A 13,682-nucleotide genomic window follows, 5' to 3' on the forward strand; every position below is an offset into this window, starting at 1 on the left:
GCTCCCCCTAAGATTATGGGGTCAGATCTAATAAATCTCATTGGGGCCCAGCCCAGGAATACCCCTTCCCTTTTCCCAAACATCCCACTTTTAATGAGGCAACCTTAGATGGTTCCAGTGAGCACTCCTACTGAGACTTAGCTGAACCCCAGCTGTCCCTCTCCTCAACACGCTTAACTCCACCCCCATGGTGGCACAGATGTCCTGGATGTAAAGATACAGATGATTCCCTTTGTGCCAGGGGCCGCCAGATACTTGAGCAAAGCCCACCTCACTTTCCTGACAGACTTGCCAGGAAAAGCTACCACCACAAAGGGGAAATGCAGCTCAGACACTGGGACAGGGGCTTTGGATTCTTTTGGATAGGAGTTTCTCCCTCCCAGAGAATCTGGGTAGGCTTGGGACAGAGGCAGCCAATTAGTGTGTAGGAGTAAGAAGAGCAGTGGTAGGTACGCATCCCAGATACCAAGGTGAACAGGTTTACAGGAATGTCTATCACTGGATGCTTGTGACTGCTCCTCTCCTCGCTACCAGACCAGTCCTTTCGGTTAACAGGTGAGATAACCAAGCAAAGCAGAGCAATGTCAGGCCTGGGCTTTCCTAGAGAAATCTTAGCGTGTGTACCCCAAGTGTGGCTGCAGTGCCTGCAGGCCCTAGCAGCACTTGTGTCTGGTCTGCTACACAATCAGCTAAGACAAGATATGAGGGGTTGGTACAAAAGGCGCAAGTCAGACAATTGCCTAGGTAGTGAGTTGTCAAATTCCCCACATGAAGGAACACCATGACTTATGCCCTGTATGGATGGCCTCAGAAAAGAAGAAACTCCAGTGACATGGAGAATAAGAGGACTCTCTAGGTCTTGAGACTTGGTTTCCCAGAGCTTCTGCAGAAGTAGTGGGAGTCTGGGTGCGGCTAAGGACTAAGAAAACAAACTGGGTCTCAAGGCCAGAGAACTGGATACAGCCTTGAGTTCCCAACATGAAACATGTCATTTTCTGTAACAACAACCACACACCAACATGCACAGCTATGTAAATATGATGTAGCACCAGACACACAAGTACAGATCCATGGGGTTCTTGTGGCTGCCGTCCAGCTCCTGGGACCCAAGGAGATCACCTGGGGGAGCCCCAACTGGGCATGTACCCCCAACACCTGCCATAGCCTTCCAAACTGGGTCCTGAGTCTGCAGCTGGACCCTGCTTATGCAGACCCTCTATTCAGCCTCAGCCTCTTCCTGGCTAGGGGTTGAGCAGGAACAGCTCAATCAGTATATAATCGTTTTTAATTAACGTGCGGATCATTTCACAGGCTGATCTCCTTGGAGACCATAAGGAAGACGGTCTTCTAAGCTTTTCATTCTTTTTGCTCTCCCAGTGCACCCCTCCCAGCAAAAGGCCATACTTCACTTTTACCTACCACCTACAACCTTGAAAATCACACAAAAGCCTGGCTCTTGGGTCTCCTAGGCCTTTAGGAGGATGTGCTCACAACCGCACACATACACAACCACACACAATACCCTCCAAAACGTACCTTCAGAGATGTACACACACCTACAGAAGGACGCACAGTCATGTCTGTCCAGACAGGAATATGTATGTGGAGGAAAAGGGTCACAAGTTGGAGGCCAGCATGGTCTACATAGTAAGATCCCCGTCTCAAAACATAAACAAGGGGTGAGGAAGATTAGAGGCAAACACATTGGCACATCCCAAAACATGACACATAGAGGAGCACTCACCTGTACAGGCATACCACACAAATTTCCACATCCATATTCAGCACAGTTTCAACATTCAGGGCAGAAGTACTGGCAGGGAACAGTCAAAAAGGGCCCGTCCTTAGGTGGAGAATCAGAAACCACAGAGGCCTGCTACAAGGGTCTCTAGGGCTGGATGCAACACGTTTAAAGTCAGAAGGACTCAAACCAAATAAGGTGGCATATGGGGTCCAGGCTGGTGGCTTCTCTGTCCCGTTCCCTATGGAGAAGGATTTAGAACAGCACTCAGCCCTATATAGACACCCAAGGTGCCCAGCACGAGCTGGCCTGACATTCCCACTGAGACTAATGTCCCTAGTCTTTCCTCTGGGTACTTGACTCTGAGGCCCATAGAACTTTCTCTTTACTTCCTTCATTTGACTTAAATCTTTTCTAGCCCATTTTCCTTTTTCTCCTTCCTCCAGTCTCTTCCTTCCACACCCCCTTCCCATTCTAGAACCACTGTTTCATCTGTTTCTTTTCCTCCCTTTCATCCCAGGTACTAGAGTCAACTAGAGTCAGGTCAGAAGGAAAATTATAATTGGACTGACTGTAGCCCATTCCAGACATAGTACCTCTGATAGGTGCTTTATACCTCTCCAGCTCCTAACAGACCACAGCTGGATCTGTGAACTTGGAACCTGAGGCATAGAGGCTCCTGCCTCTATGACCCCATGGGGCCTGAACTCAGCCCTATCTCTCTTGAAGCACCTGCTTTTGATGTTCAGCTTTTCCCTTTGGAAAATGAGATGGTAAAGGGGAATAAGAGCTGTGGGGAGGGTTAGCAGGGAGCCTGTGGCCAGCCGACCTCAGGCTGGTAACTTGGGTAGTAGCCCTGGATCCATGAGCACAGCAGTATACATGATACAAAAGTGGTTAGGAGCCTATTTGCTACTGATCCAGCTAGAGAAAGCAGGGACAGGCTGAATGGTTCTCCTCACCTGTTCTCTCATCTATAAAATGGGCAAGCTCAGCTTAGGATTCTTCCCCGATGCAATAACCCAAGTACCAGACCAGTAGCAGGTTCTTGATGTGTGACCTTGGGACTCACTTCCCCTCTGGGCTCTGGTTTTCTCTTCTGTCAAAACAGGGAGGTCAGACCAGTGACTCATTGCCAAGGTTCTTTTCAGCACTAGAAGTTTCTAGATAGTAGGGAAGGAAGAACAGTGTCCTACTTAGCCGAGGAAAGCTAGGGAAGCCTGTTTTTTCCACTGCAGGCATGCCGGAGTCTTTCACGGTGATGGCAACAGCAGCAGTGGCATTTTGAGGAAATCACCTTAAACATCAGAAAAGGCTCTCTACACAAAATAGACCCAACTACATCATTTTGTTGCAGCACATGGAACAAAGGGCAGTATTAAGCAAATTACAGCAAATCCACTTGACTGGAAAAGCCTGAAGATGTTAACATTGGTATTTATGAAGAACTGGTTACAAAGCAGGAAAAGGCTGGCGTTATCAGCCCAAAAAAGGAGGATATACATCTAAATATGGACAGCTCAACAAAGCCTTTAAAATCAGCAACCACCAAAGCCAACATGTGGGAAGAATCCTACCAACATGTGAGCACTGTCAGAGCCCATTAAGACACTCAGTAATCTGTTTGTTTTTCTCTATTTTTCAGGGTATTTTGCAAACTGTGTTATAACATATATGTCAAAAAAAATACCTTCAAAAAACGACCTGCTGCTTCCAATCCCCTTTCACTCACTGATTCACTCATTAATCATTCACTCCTGTGTTTGTCTAGCCAAATACCAAACATTATTGTCTGCAGTGTGCCTGGCTCTGAGGTTCTATGAGAATAGCTTTTGCCTACAGGAAATGGAGGTCATGTCCAGGACAGGGTAGACAGCCAACCCCCTCCCCCAGTGCTGTATTCCCAGCCCTCCCTCATCACACACAACTCTCCGAAGTGCTTGTGCACTGGGGTTGAGGAGTAGGTAACAAACCTGGTAAAATGAACCCTGTTTCCCAGAGCCCTCATCTCCAGCCTGTCTCATCTGGGGGTCAGAAAGTCACTCTAGAAGACCTAGGCCTTCAGCTGTCAGGGTGAAGGAGTGGGTGTAGGTAAGGCGGAGGGTCAGGGAGGTTTTCTTCCTAAACCCAGCCCCCATAATGACATCCCTCCCAGTTTCCATGACCCAGGCTTGTAACCTCTTTCCCTTGATACACAAGGCCACAGCTTGGTTGTCTGACCTTCCCCAGGCTCTGCCTTAGGTCTCCTATTCGGTCCCTAAATGAGGAACCAGCATGCCTCCTGCCCAGTCAATGGCAGACTGCAGCTGCCGTGTACAGGGAATGCGGGGTCTGGAGCTGCAGTTCCAGCCAGGCAATGTTATGCTACTAGCATGGAGGGGCTAACAACGTTTCTCTGTTGTTTAGGGACAGACAAATTTCTAGAGGAAAGGTTAACTCTTTGGGTTCCTGGACCCAACTACAGAGCAATCTAAAGACAGTTCGGTCCCCTAACCCCAAATGTTCCTCTGTGCTCCCCCAAGACCCCTGTCTTTAGGTAGAGAAGAGAACAGCCAGCCTGTGGTATCTGGACCTCAGCCCCCTTACCCCTGAGCTTGCTCAACTAGGAATCTATCAAAGCTGGGATTCATAATGCCCAGCTAGGCCCACATCTCTCCCCAAATCCAAAGTGAAAAGATCTGACAGCTTAGAGTGCCAAGGCCTGACCCAGAGGTTCTCCCTTGGAGGTGAGCCCTCCCCTTTCTGGACTGCAGTCCCCAGGAATTCTTCAGGATAGACCTCCTTTCCCATGAGGCTAACTGTTCTTATCACTCCCCTCCCCATTCAGCAGCCCTTCACCCCATTCCATCCCAGGGAGAGGTACAGGTATAAGATCTCTGGGTCACCAGAGCAGGGATGTCTGCTGTGGGTTTCAGGAAGCCAAGCACTTCGTCACATAAGCACATCACCTCCGGGATCACCTCTCAGCCTGCATTGTACAGGAGGGGAGGAGGCTGAGGTTGGAGCGGTCCTTCTACGTGCCCAAAGGCTTCAGCCAATCGTTAAGCCTGAGCAGGCAGACTCCACAACCCAGCCAGTGCACCCCAACTCACCCTGCTGGGCACCCCTACTTGTTTCCTCTCTACACCACCCAGTGGTAACCTCTCTAACCCAAACAAGGAAGAAAGGGGGAGTCCCTTCCCTTGCTTAGGACCCAGGGTCAGCAGTCATAGGAGAGGCTGAGTCATGACCCCTGCCCCTCACTGCAAAGGCATGAGATTTTATTGTCAGGTTGGCCACTCGGCTGTTTCGGCAGGGGGGTGCAGGACAGAGGGCACTCGACAGGGAATGAGGAGGGATATCTAGGGGAAGTGTTTGAAGCCGCTCAGTCCACCAGATCCGGAAGCTGTCGGGAAGGGGGGTGGCAACCTTAAACGTTCCTAGGCTGAGAGGACGGGGCGGCAGTAGTGCCAAGAGGCGCCAAGGAACTGTCCCCCGGGAGACAGCACTCTCGGGAAGTTTCTCACTGGTTGCTCACAGTAGGACCGGTGCTCGAAACGCCCTCCCAGGCCAGACCAGCTTCCGGACACAGATTGCGAACTTGAGATGAACTCCTTCCTTCTCCAGCATTCCCATCTGCGGCCACCCGCCGCGACATCTCAGCCCCAATTCTTCCACGGGTAGCTCGGTTGCCGAGACCGCTCACCAAGGCATTGTGGAGCAAAAGGGAGGGGAGAATCCCCATCACAACCTAACTGCTGCGGCCATTAAAAAAAAAAAGAAAGAAAGAAAAGAAAAGAAATTCCTTCTCCTAGACTGATCCCCTCCGCCCACATAGAAACCCTTCAAACACGCAAACCCGCAACTCCAACAAGGATCGCGGCGCGGTGGGAGGGGTGCCCGCGGCGACCCCCATCAGCAGCCCCGCTTCGCTGCAGGTCAGAGCGCGGTGGCCAGCCGGGATTCTGGGAGCCCTCGCCCGGAGCAGCCCGCCTAAGACACAAAGCTCCACCGCCAACAATACCTGCGGGCTCCTCCTGGGTCTCGGGGCGCCGACGCGGCGCGTCTCGTAGTCTCCCTTTTCTCTTGCCGTCTCTCTGCTATGGTGCGCTCTCCCCCTCGCCTCTTCCAGTACCCGACCGCCAGATGAGATCCTTGGGAGAAAAAAATGTGAGCGCTCACACGATTCCTTTCTCTGCGCGCCGCAAGCGGCGGCGCTGGGCTCGCTCCTCTCTTTCGCGCTCCCGTGCGCGCCGCGCCTCTCTAGTCCCTCGCTTCCTGCTCAGCAGCGCCTGCGAGTGCCCTCAGTAGCCATTATTCACCGGCCGCTGGGGGACAGGAGGTAATTAGAGACGGCCTTGTGGCCACATCCACTGGGCTAGCACGATGCGGGCGAAGGGCGCGCGCGGGGAGGGGCACGCGACAAGGGGGCTTGGCTGCGCGCAGCCCGCGCCCCAGACGCGGAGGAGGGGAGGAGGAGGAGGGGGCAGGGAAGAGGAATGGTAAACTGGGTGCGAGCGGGAGGAGGGGGTGCAGCGGAGACGCTCCCGCGGCTCTCACCGCTAAGGCCAGGTCACGGCTGCGAGGTTCCTAGGCGCCTAAAGACGGGGTGGGGGTGGGGAAGGAAGGGGGGTGCTGTGCGCGCGCGCGTGCGTACCAAAGCTAGAAGGGAGGGAACGCTTTAATATTTTTTCCAGTGACTTACGAGCCCACGGGTGAGCCCTTGGCTGTGCGTTCAGGACCATGTATCAGTGTGGCTATAAATTTCTGTTCTGCCCTACGTGTGAATGTCACGGGCTGGGGATGGGGGGCGGGTGGGATTAACTAGAAACCAGCCTCTGAACATGCCGGTAGGTCTCAGAGGGACTGAGTGATGCAGTGGTTGCGTGGGGGTGGTGTTTGTGTGCGATTGTTTATAGGTGGTAGTGTGACTGCGTGGGCGGGGCTGCCTGCGTGGGCTGTGTTCCGAGGGCGTTGTGTATTCGTGTGGACTTGTTTGCGACAGGGCTGGCTGCTGTGTAGGGCCACGAGACTGAAAAAGTACGGACATTGCGCCTGTGCGTGCTCTGGCCACACGCAAGGATCTTAGGCTGCCTGTGATCGCGTAGGGTCTGAAGCTTGACAGGCAGAAGCTGGCCTTAGAGGATCCACAGTGGCAGAATAGCTGTTTAAGGTGCGAACAACTAGTGCTGGGGTTGGGGCACAAAACGATGCGTGTGTGTGTGTGTGTGTGTGTGTGTGTAGGTGTAGAGAGGTAGGTAGAGGGGGACCTTCATGACGAGCTTTCCTTCATTGTGCTAGAGATGCATCTCGGAAATCCTGGCACTTACCGACCCCACAGACCTAGAGATTTAGGGTTTGGGGGGGGGAGGTGGCGACACTGGTTGAGCCTAAAGTATCCTGGGAGCAAGAGGCGAGGGAGGTAGTGCTTGAAGATAGCCAGAAAATAAGATGAGACCTTTTCCAAGCCACTCCCTGCCCAGGCAGCCATCCACTCATCCACTCCTATCTATCCATCCATTCATTTATGCATCTGTACATCTATTCAGGTACCCATCCAGGTTTTCCAAGCCAAGATTATCCGGGTCCCACTCCCCCACACCTTCTCTTCCTCCTCAGGAGGCACCTATCCTGCTCTATGGAAAGGAGCTACCTTTTCTGCACTTGGGGTCAGTAGTCTAAAGACTACCCTGCACCTACTGAAGTCTCCATTCCCCTTCTCACCCCACCCTGCTCATGGTGGTATGCCAATTAAGCTAGTGGGAGGTGATGCTGTTTCTCCCCAGCTCTCCCTACAACCTGGTAAAGCCTAGGAAGGAGTGTATGACACCATTGTTGTGCCTCCTGGTCCTTGTCCTGAAAGTCACCGCAAGCCTGCCATTGGAATGGGAAGATGTTTTAAAACAGATGGCGCACCACATTAATCCCAGCACTTGGGAGGCAGAGGCAGGAGGATCTCTGTGAGTTTGAGACCAGCCTGGTCTACAAGAGCTAGTTCCAGAACAGGCTCCAAAACCACAGAGAAATCCTGTCTCGAAAAACAAAAAACAAACAAAAAAAAAACCCAAACAACAACAAAAAAAAAACCCAGATTCCAAGTTGGGCATAAAGGGACTGACTTGGAATCCCAGCACTTGGGGGATAAAGGCAGGAATTCAAGGCCATCTGCTATATTGCAAGTTTGAGGCCAGGCTGCAATACTTGAGACCCTCTCTCAGACAAAAAGAAACAACAAACCAGATTTCCTTATCAAGTGACTGTCCAGAGCCCTGTACAGGTTGTTCTCTTTACTGGGAATCAGCATTTGCAGCCATGCTTGGTATTTCTGAGTTTCCTCTGGCCCTACTATGCAATAAGGGACCTCCTTAGACACCTGAAGAGCAGAGCTTTGCCAAGGATGAAATTTGAAGGATAAGGTCCAATCTCTCCAGCTTTGAAATGCACTAATGGATATTTAGGGCTGGTCTTCAATGACCTGGCCTGCGAACCTGTGCCACTAAGTCCTAAGGAGTTATGAACCATAAGGCTTACTGTGGGTACCATCAAGTGTGGTGATACCACAGATCCATGCTGGGAACCACCAACAGCACTTCCTGACTTACCTACCTCCTCTATGCAATCACTTGCAAAGCCAAGCCTGCAAGATGTGCACAGAGATGGTAATATGGGCTGAGGCTCACTTTCTTCCCTGCCTCTTAAATTTTATTTTCGTAATTAAAAACAATTTAAGGGAGGAAGAGACAGGAGAGATGACCCAGAAGTTAAATGTACTGACTGCTCTTCAGTGGGGCTGAGGGTGTTCAATTCCCAGCACCCATATGGAGGCCCATCACCATCTCTAACTCCAGTTCCAAGGGTCAGACACCCTCTTCTGGTCTCTTTCAAGTGCCAGACATTCATGTGGCACACATACATACACACAGGCAAAAACCTCATACACATAAAATAAGAAATTTAAATTTTATTTTATGCATATGGGTGTTTTGCCTGCATATATGTCTGTGTACCATGAATATGCCTGGTGCAGATAAGAAGAGGGTGTTGGATTTCCTTTGGAACTGGAGTTACAGAAGGTTTCAAACCACCAAGTGTGTGCTAGAAACCAAATCCAGGTCCTCTGGCTGAGTCACCTCTCCAATCCCCCTCCCTGCTAGCCTGATTCTTCAGTGTTCCCAGTGGCTGATGGTACCTTCACACAGGCCCTTATGAATTTCCTGATGTCATATCCTACCCTCTGGCCTCTTTGTGATGCCCCTTCTTACTGTACATGCTGGTCCCTCTGCCTGGAACACTTTCCCACTTCTAAGTGGCATGTAATTTTCCTGTTTGTTTCATAGGTGGCTTTCCTGGTTGGTGCCTGATAGACATTCAGTAAGTATTTAGTGATGAATGATGGTGAGTGAGTGAGGCTATACCAGGCCCTCCATCTGTGACCTTGATTCAGCCCAGGGCTTCTCTAGGAACTTATAACCACTTAGACTGGAGGCGGGGTGTGTGTGTGTGTGTGTGTGTGTGTGCGTGCGTGCGTGCGTGTGTGTGTGTGTGTGTGTGTCTGTGTGTGTGTCTGTGTGTATGCAGAAACTTGGAGTTCAGTCAGGCTACATAACTCACCTAGCCAGAAGTACTCTTCAGAATCCCTTAAGATCTAAAGGAATGAGGTAGTGGTTGGTGAGTTGTCCCCAAGAAAAGAGGAGTGCTTATTTGGTCTAGGCCTCTCTTTACTCAGTGGAGTTCCCAACTAGAAAGGTCAAGAGAGGCTGTATTCACTTCTGCCCGGTGCAGTATCTGGCATGTGGTATTCACAACTCAGTGTGTATTTATAAAGTGACAGTCAAGACTCATATTTAAAACTACATGAGGGCCAGGCAGTGGTGGCACACATCTTTAATCCCAGCACTTGGGAAGCAGAGGCAGGAGGATCTTGTGAGTTTGAGGACAGTCTGGTCTACAGAATGAATTCCAAGATAGCCAAGGCTATACAGAGAAACTCTGTTGGGGGTGGAGGTGAGGGAAACTAAACCAAAAATAAAATAAAATTTCATGAGTCCACCCTCTGGCTTGTTCCCTAAGATTCTGCTGACAGGGTTCTGTGTGGTAGCAGGCAGCACTGGCCTGCAGCACAAATCACTTTCATGCAAGGGGTGGCCAAGTGTAAGGCTGCACAGCAGGAGAGTTTCCTGTGTCCCCTGCCTTAGACTCCACCTCCCACTAAGTGAGTCCTGGCTAGGGACAGCAGAGTGGCAGACCCTGCTGAGCTGGCAACCTCCTGGTAGCTCCTGACCAGCCAGCCTCACAGTTGCCTATAGCTATCTGAACCGCTGCTTTATTGCACACTGAAAGGGAAGCTAGAAAGCAGTGGAAAGGCTGAGAACTTAAGCAGGAGCACAGAGAAGTCTGGGACAGTGGGGTACAGGGACGTGGCACAAAGGACAAGACCACCAGGGATAAGGTTAGCCAAGGGACACTTACGCAGACACAAGAAGAGAACACCCACACAACCAAGATAAGTAGCTGTCATAAGATTCAGAAGTCAAGTGCAAAACAGCCCTGGGATGATAGCTGCAGGCTAAAAGTCTGCAAGACTGGGCTCAGAAGTCAGCCTGATGTTTTACTGTTTGTTTCTCTGGAGTTTTACATGTATTCTGCATATATTTTGAGAAGGGGTAGCAATTTCCAATCTCTGTATAGCCTCTCCATTTCAGGGACTGCGTCAGTAACGTCCAAATGATGCCCTTGTAACTTCCAGGTGGCTAAGGTTTGGCAGCTAAGTGCTGAGGACCTACTGTGTTCAAGGATCTGCTCTCTGTGTAGTCATTGACTGTCCTATGAATGAATAATCTTCTGCCTGGGTCCAACATGGATAACCTGTTACCTTCCCACCGCTGAGCCTCAATATCATTTTATGAGTGTATCAACCCAGGGCAGCTGTCAGACGTCCCTCCTTGTGGGTCTAATGTATTCTCAAACCAACCAAGCTAATCTACTGCCATAGCTCTGCTTCACTATTTACCTGTGCCAGGTATGGTTAACATGCTGAGGAGACAGCAGTGAGTATGGGAGTGGTGTAGGCATACGCTGCCAGCCTGTGCCTTACTGTCCACATTAGAACCCTCTGCTGCTAGCACTCCCTAGGGGAGGAGAACACAGAGAACATGTTTCTCTTTGAAAGCAAAGAACTTTGAATCTCAACTGGTGGTGATGCCACTGGGAATGTGGGCATCCCAATTCCTAGTTTGTGAGACATTTTCAAACAGTTCATGTAGTTCCCAGCCTACCTTCCTCCCCAGATGCCACAGGCTGAGACTGAGGATCAAAAAAACAGCTGGGTACCTAGGGTTGGTGCTGGCAAAAGCAAGCAGAAGGATGCCCAGATGACCACTGCTTCTACTTAGGGACATAAATGCATCTCTGCCTCTGCCCTGGGCTGGGATCTCTGAGGTAAGTAAAAAAAGCAGGTATCACCCTAGAGCAGGCTCTCTTCAGCAGCCTTCCCTCTCAGCCGACTCTGATCTTCCTGTGGTTCTCTACCATCTGCCAGCCTATCCAACCTTCCTCACTAGCTTGTTGATGTCACGAGGGGCAGCCAGTGTCAATCTAGGCTCATACGGGGCAGATCCTAAAACACAGACTTTCAGTCTAACCCTGAAGAACTCTAGCATCTAAAGCATCACTTCTGAACCCCTGAGTCATTTCCTGAGTAATCTAAGCTAATGTTTCCATTTAGGGTCTCAGCAGTGCTTCCAGGGTGCAGCTGCTTAACTTTTCTTTTATCATAGGCCTAAGTGAACTTCCAGAAGGCTCCACAGAGGCCCAGAAGTAAAGGAGGAGGCCATCTGGGCTGTCACCCATGGCTAGACCCAGAGGATAGCCTCGCCAGGCCACATATGCCTTTACTATATTAGAGGGTTCTAATGTGGACAGTAAGACACAGGCTGGCAGCGTATGCCTACACCACTCCCATGCTCACTGCTGTCTCCCCAGCATGTTAACCATACCTGGTGCAGGTAAATAGGGAAGCAGAGCTATGGCAGTAGATTAGCTTGGAACCCAGACCTGAGGATGTGTAGAGAATTCAAAAGAGGCCTGCGGCTTAGGTAAGACAGAGGAGACCCTGCCCACCCTTGAGGCCGCCACTCTGGCACTTATGCCATGGTTCTGTCCGCCCTTCTCTCTCTGCTCTCTCTTCCTCTACCTTTCATTGGCTCTCACTCTTTCCTTCCTCACTTTGCTAGTCTTCCTTTCCAGCTGTCCAAAACTCCTATTTTTCCCCCAAAGCCCAAAGAGCTTCTTCCTTCTCCTCTAGGCCTCACCTGCAGGTTCTGATCTAATAATAATCTAAATAATACATCTGGAGGCTTCCAGAAGAAAAGCTGAGTGCCTATATTGGAGAGGTGCTGTCAAAACCTATGTACAAATGGCTGCTCAGAAGCCAGCATGTATACACACCACCTGGGTTGAGTTAGGTTTGGCTGCCACAATAACTGCCCCTCACCTGGATGCCACTCAGCCCAGGTGCCAAAGAATGAGAACAATGGTGATGCCTTCCTTTACCTCTTCTTCAGGGCCCAGGAAACTGAGGAAAGCCCAAGTCTGGAATGGTAGGCCAGGTCCTGGCCATGCCTTCTGAGGCCTAACAACAGTCACAGACATTTTTCTTTCTTTGGTAGGGAGAAGACTTAGAAAGGATTAAAGAAATGGTATAGTCAGACTCAACTCACAGAGGGTTAGAGGGCTGAGGGCCAGCCATGTCAAACAGTAGCAAGCTGAAAGAAGGTTCAGAGGTGGAGACACTTGGATATACAGATATGTACAGGAGTCTACCTAAACATGGCACATAAAAACAAAACAAAGCAGCAGCGTGGTGTGGTGGCATACCAGTGCAATTGCAGCACTTAGGAGGCCAAGGCAGGAAGACTGCTACAAGCCTGAGGCCAGTCTGGACTATAAAGTGAGTCTCTGTCAGTAAATAAAATAAATATGACATGTACACATTCTGGACATGCAAACTCCTCTAATGTAAGGAAGGGTGTACCTTATATATACACAGGTGTGAACCATCTGCCTTCACACTGCCACTCCCAGGATCAGAGCTCCTTAACTTTTGGGTATCTCTAGAAAGCTCAGGCCCTCCAGCTTTCTTTGATATGTGGCAATAGGAATGCTGCCCGTGGACTTCTCTTGGCTCCGGGGCAGTGAGGACTATGGGAGACTGGGACAACAAGGGCACAGGGAAGAATACCCACAGAGCCTGCGTCTAGGACTAGGCTGGAGAGCTACCTGAACCTGCAGAGATCAAGATTACACCTAGGAAGGAAATATGGCTGTTCTAATCAAAACTGACCCTGATGTGGCCTGTCATCTCAGCCTTCAGAAGGTAGAGGCAGGAGGCTTGCCAGTTCTAGGTCAGTATAGATTATACTGCAAGGCTGTGTTGGAAACAACCAAACAACAAACACAGAAACCTGACTCTTGGTTTAGTATGCTCAAAGCCCTGGGTTCAGTTCCCAGTACCATAAAAAGAACTTGTCCCTGGAAGGCCAGAGAGAGTTCCTGAGGAGGACTTTCATAGTTAGCTGTATGACTATCTTCCACAAATCTGGGAAGAGGAGGAAGTTATTGGAATGTCTGTTGCTCCAGTTTTCTGCCCAGCTTAGCTTCCTCCCAAAATCGCCTGCGTTGAATTCAAAGGAAAGGTAGTTGAGGCCAGTGAGATGGCTCAGCAAGTAAACGTGTCTGCTACCAAGCCTTAAGCCCAGGATACACAAGGTGGAATGAGAGAACTGACTGCCATGGTACAAGTGTGATCATTTTTTTTAAAGGAAGGGTGATATGCAGAGCCATTTTCCCATTCTGCCAGACATTCCTCCATAGGACCTCACAGCAATCTTTTGAGGCATATGCTCAGAGTCCTCTAGAGCAATGTTGAAGCTGCAGCTTGGAGAGCAAAAGAGAGACATAGGTC

The 13,682-nt window shown here is 50.3% G+C and overlaps 1 protein-coding gene across 11 annotated transcripts in view; it reads right to left on the reverse strand.

Moving 5' to 3' along the window:
• The window catches only part of Rai1 (retinoic acid induced 1), a 99,269-nt gene that overhangs the window by 58,546 nt on the left and 27,041 nt on the right, over positions 1–13,682 (reverse strand). For 5 of the 11 annotated variants that reach the window (XM_005349955.3, XM_013347191.2, XM_026780848.1 and 2 more), the window contains one exon: positions 5,745–5,874. The exons of 3 other annotated variants lie outside the window; for them this stretch is intronic. The gene's annotated coding sequence lies outside the window, so the exon portion shown is untranslated. Of the gene's footprint in view, positions 1–1,744; positions 1,958–5,258; positions 5,479–5,744; positions 5,875–6,280; positions 6,305–13,682 lie in introns of those variants that run through there. 3 more of the 11 variants (XM_026780839.1, XM_013347192.2, XM_026780847.1) reach the window with 3 other exon arrangements.

This window comes from Microtus ochrogaster, chromosome 7, assembly GCF_000317375.1.
Source record: "Microtus ochrogaster isolate Prairie Vole_2 chromosome 7, MicOch1.0, whole genome shotgun sequence".
Taxonomy (NCBI): domain Eukaryota; kingdom Metazoa; phylum Chordata; class Mammalia; order Rodentia; family Cricetidae; genus Microtus; species Microtus ochrogaster.